Raw genomic sequence first — 5,642 nt, 5'->3', positions numbered from 1 at the left:
CTCATGGTAATTCTGGGTGCTGCAAGTTACAGGGCCGTCCTGCAGGGAGGGTCAGGCTTGATAACATTGCTCAAGTGGCTTGTGAGGGAGACCAGGCTTTGGAGCATTACGTGCTTGCGGCCTGAGGGCTTTCAGCCCCACAAATTATACTATCATATTTTCTCTTGTTTCTTCTGACAGAAAACTTTCTGGGCCATGCAGTGTGCTTGCAGTTGTGACAGAAATGCCACTGGCTGCAGACCCGTGTCAGCCTCGGAGCTCTCCTCCGGCTCTGATGAGGTACGTGGTGGGGCTGGGACCTGGGGACCAGCTTTACCTCAGAGATGGCACCTACACGTTCTTATTTTCCAGTCTCTTCACTGACTGACTTTTTGCACCCCCCCCTTTTTTTTTTAAAGGGACTTCCCTGTGATCTGTTGCGTAAGAAGGATTTCAACCTGAGGTAAATGAGAGTGGATGTTTAAAATACCCATGGAAAAATTCACCTTTGCCAGGAGCGTGGTACTTTAAATACATAAATAAAAATAATAAATTCTAAATGCAGCAGTTTCTTTGCCACACAGCATGAGTTACTGGTGCTGTATTTTGCAGCATGTTCTTACATTCCTCTTAAGACCCTCTTTACCTTTATTTCTGTGCCAATCTGACAGGTCTTCTGTGCTTTATTAAGCTTTCCTGGCTGGAATTGATTTTTTTTTCTTTAAAAGTCTTTTCCCTGATCAAGGATTTTTCTGCATTAATGAAGCAGTATGTTCTTGTGTCTATAAATGGAACGGTATGTGCAACACAGCAAGTGAATGGGGAACAATAGAGAAACCTCTAAGAAAAATACCTCTTCTACTAGCAAAAGCATGGAAGTGAGAAATGTTTTGCAAAATCATCTGTGTATGGGCAGTACCTCACTAGACGTAGGTTACCGTAATATTTGTTTTATGACTTTTGTGTTGTAATTCAACAGCGAAGCAGTATAGCTTTCTTGCAATTATTAAGTTAGGACAATGTGATACTTAAAAGCATTTTTCATTTTCTGTGATTTTTTTAATCCTGCTTAGGTTTTCTGTTGGCAGTCCTATAAATGTTACTAGCAGTGCGGTGTTGCTGATCGTGTTAATTGCTCTATAGAACTTGTGTTGATGTGGTGAGCTTAGTTTTAATGTTAACACACACATCCATTCCCTGTTTCTGGCTTCCCACCAACGCATGGTAAAAGCTTGCTGAATATTTGGCTGCCCAAGTTTAACTCATTGGCAGTATTTTAAAGATATAATTCATGTCGGTACGATGAGACATTTGACCTTTTCCTTCAAAGAGACATTTAAAAAAAAAACCCCAAAAATAAACAGACCCCTTGTGCTAGATAGTTACAGTCGGAAAATCCTGAAGCCATCCCAGAGGATCACTAGTTCAGAGAGATGGCAGTACAGGACAATTAGATAAGAATTTGGTGGTTAGATGAAAGGAAGTGAGAACTCCTAAACCCTCACGGGAGCAGTACTAGCTGATCTACCATGAAATGCAAATGATCAAAATGAGTAAAATGTAAGTTTGTAGTAATTTTGCCTTCCTCGTTCTTCTTTTTGTCTGGAGGCAAAAAGATAACATTGTGCACTCGAGTAATTTATTTATTTAGTTTTTAAATTGAAGATTTATGTATGGTTCTAACTAGTCTATAGTAGCTACTTTACCCACAAGGTGCCATTAGAATTTTTTCCTTAAGGCATTTGTTTATGAAAGCAATTCTCATTTATGGCAAAAAGATGTGTCTGGGAGACTGAGTGTATTTGCTGATAAAGCAAACATACGGAATGCCTGGGAAGGTGGCAGTCTGAGGAGGAGGTCATCTCCTAACTTAAATTAATAAAACTTTCCAAGGGTCTGGTTCAGGTAAGGAGGACACCATGGTCAGAATGGTGGTTTTCCGATAGTGAAGCTAATGCCTTATGTTTTCAAATATGCTTATCCTGGAAAAAAAAACAAACAGCTACATCACTCCTGTGTTAATAGAGGAACATGATTTTCAGAACTAACAGTGTGCTGCCCTGGCAGTAATGCCTTTTGCCTAAAGCTGGGGTGGATTTTGCATAATGTGGTAGCTTTTGCAATGCTGCAGCCAGGTGAAAGTCTTCTGACTACCATGCATTTGAAAGAAGCCAACTTCTAATTTCTCTACTGAATGAAGTGTTGGAAACTTTAAGTGCTCATTTTGATGCGGGATGAAAACAAATATGAGACTTAAGTGCAAACATTCTGTGGGAACACCATAACAAGAGGACTGCTGTTTTTCAAACAGTAGAGTTTTTGGTAATTGTTTCCCTTCAGAGACTTGTTAGTAAAGCACAAGCACCTTTGTAGCCCTGTCCACAGCTGTGGGAGATGTGGCACAGCTGTGTTGCAGTGTTCCTAAGGATAGGATGCTGTACCACTGTAGGTCTTGCTGTGCAGCCCAGTGTGCCAAAGTTAACATAAATGTTTAGGCTAAGAGTTGTAATCTCATTGTTCTCAAGTTTTTCCTCATTCTTCCTCTCACTCCTCCATCCTTCTATGTTCTGCTAAGGATACATGTTTCTGTCTGAAGGAATCCTGCTGGCTTTGCCTCTACAGAAATAAGCCCAGCAAACTTGAGCAGGCAGTCGTCTGCAGTGTGGTACCTGCGAGTTGGGCTCTTTCTAGCTGAGGAAACTTGTGACCTGTGTCCTGTTTCCCTAGAGGCTCAGCTAAAGCTTTCTTTGTGGAAACTGCGTGTTTGAGCAAGCCTGTGAATGAACTGCTTGCACGGTAGGAAGCATCAGCTGAGGCATTGGACGAAGGACAGAGAAAGTGCTGATTGGTGCTGAAAGCCTATCTAGTTTCCTGGACTCCTGGGATGTTAGTGGGGTAGAATGAGGTCAAAATAGATTGTTATGTTTATATTTTAAAACCAGCAGAAATGTCCAGGAAGGTAGAAATTGAAGAAACAATATGATGGATGGAGAGCAGCAAGATTCATTTGTTGCACGAATTAGTGAATAAAGTAATTAAAGTTATATGACTGTACAGGCCCAGTGTACCTAATGGGACGCGTCCACTGGTTTTAAACTGCTTTTGGGTCATGCTTCTACAGAGCAGAACTGAGACTACTTCTGATGAAGTCAAGCATTTTTTAGAGTAATAAGCATGTACAAAATCTTTTCCTTGGGAGTCCTCCAGGAGGCAATAGGAATGCAGATGGAGCCTTAAAAGCATGGATATTGGGAAGGCCAGGTCATGTAACATGGGAGAATTGTATATGAGATCTTGAATACACATGTAATTATTAAAATGATTGTATACTTGCAAGAACGGGGGTAACGTTTGTAAATTAGTGTTTGGACAGTAGCTAGCACATTGGTCTGTATGCAAAACCTTATATATGATTAATAACAAATAGTAAACTTGCTTGAATAAAACAGCATCCTTCAAGGTGTGAATGACCAAAGCATCTTTGAAGATGTGCAGGATTTATATCATTACCCAGTTCTACCTAGTGACTGGGAGCAATGGAAATACTTTTGTTAACGTGCTGGTTATATGAAATCTTCTCTTTCTGTTCCTGGGTGACTAAGTAGTTCTTCTAGGTAAGACTTCTCTTAATGCCATCATAATTGTAGCATGGCTTATCCTGTTGTTTTGATGCTTTTTGCATTCTCTTCCTGCTCTAATTTTATGTGATAATGTTTACTGGGATTTGGGTGGCCAATTGTTTGGAAATGGATGACTCAGAATGGTGTAACTGTCACCAGCTATGTTAATATTTACAGAGCAATTAGCAGAATATCATGGTGTCCCGTCCCTCCTCTGCCTCCCCACCCCGTGTAAACACGGAAGCAACATGACAGCTGTTATTTATGTGTAGTCAAGCAAGATGGTTTATAGCTCTGTGGCATCCAGTGCTGAGTCCCAGAACTTGATTATGGGAGACTCAAGAATTCAAGGTGACTACCTGCTGTACTGAGCAGAGGTTTATGGAGGTGAATTTAAGAGGCAGAGCAACACATACCTTTTAAATAATGCTTCTTCCCAGGTAGGTCTTAGATCCTAAGCTACAGATGCAATAATTTCTTCCTTGTTCTACAGGTGGAGAAACTAAGGTACAGAACAGTGGTAAGTCCTGTCTGTCACTTTGGAGGATGGACAGGGAGAGCTGATAAAATAACTTGGATTTCTCAAGACTTAAATCTAATTCCCATGACTTCTCTAATGACATGGGAAATACGGTGGACAGTAGTTTCAGGCTCTTGCAACCTCCCCTCCGTATTTCAAAGGAGTTGTGTGAAATTTCAGATGGGTCCACACGCAGGTTGCTATACAGCATGCACAAACCCAGTTTTCTTAGATTCCTTTTGTGAATCTGTCACAAATAGTTCATGAGCTCCTTCCCTGCCCCCCAGAGAAGTGTGAACCACAGGATGGAAATTGCTGGTGTAGGAGTGTTGTTAGCCAAAGCTGTAAGGCCTGAAGTGTGAAGGAAAATGCGTTTGAAGGCAGGTTTGAACTTGCTAGATTAACCTGCTGCTTTGCTCTTCAGATAGTTTCACCTACTACTTTGCTCTTCAGATAGTTGCAGCTGGAGAAAAATCTCAAGTGAAATTGTTGTGGAATGTGTTTGACTTCAGGTCAGAAAAGGAAGCTCTGTCAGTTTTTGTTTGTGGATGCCGCTGTGTGGCTCCTGAAGGACCACAGGTGGTACAGGTTGGGGCAGTGGTGGGGGCCTTTATGTGGAGCAACTGTGTTGAGTTGAGGAGCCTCTGCCTTGTTGCAGGAGTCAAAACTGGGAGGAACTTAAATGGTGACAGGCAGGTACTGCCCTTAGTGTCCTGGTATGTTAGTAGGGGCCTTCAACTTATATTTAGGGACAGCTTGGGCAGGCTTTGCTGGTTCAGGGACCATCTCCCCAGTGGAAGCGCTGACAGAAAGCTGCTAGGCAAGTACCATCAGTGTGGGGTTTAAAAGAAAACAGTCTGTGGAGCCGTAGGATTGGAATTGGTGTTCTAAACCCATGCTTGGAGATGTGGGGTTGGGGAATGGGAAAAGGAGTGGACAATGCTATCTGAGCTTCACTGACTTTTTTTTTTTGTATGGAAGACTTTTATTTCTTTATGGTGGCTTTGTATTTCCTCGCAGGGACAAAGCCGGTATCTGAGTGGGACTGCTCTGCCTTGAGTACTTGTAGCCCTGGGGCTTCCAGCCAGTGCTGCAGTGCATAGTGTAGTCTAACCTCAGCACTCTTAAACAATAAAACTGAGCTAAGCCAGTCTAGCTCTGCCAGGAATCGGAGCTTCAGAAAAACGGTTTGCATTTAAAAGTGCCTTTGGGGTTCTCATGTTATGTTTCCCATAGATGGTTGATGGATATGCTGTGCTACTATATGCAAGCCTCTGGAGCTCTTGATCTCACCAACTAGACAGCCTATGTGGGCTTTCTGCTGCATGCCCGTGTGTTGTTAAAAACGCTTAGGGAGTTAGATTCCACTCCATGTAGGCGAAGTGATAGGAATTTTGATTATGAAATGGAAGAGGTAAGTTCATTTGAGCATAATTCCACGTTTTGCTCTTGAGACATAAGCATGTAGCTTGTAATCTTCTTTTGTTCTTTTGTTTTATGTGCAATAATCTAAAGATGTTTAT

Source organism: Cygnus olor, chromosome 20 (assembly GCF_009769625.2).
Source record: "Cygnus olor isolate bCygOlo1 chromosome 20, bCygOlo1.pri.v2, whole genome shotgun sequence".
Classification (NCBI taxonomy): Eukaryota; Metazoa; Chordata; class Aves; order Anseriformes; family Anatidae; genus Cygnus; species Cygnus olor.
The sequence above is the reverse complement of the archived record's forward strand: the minus strand, read 5'-3'. Positions refer to the sequence as shown.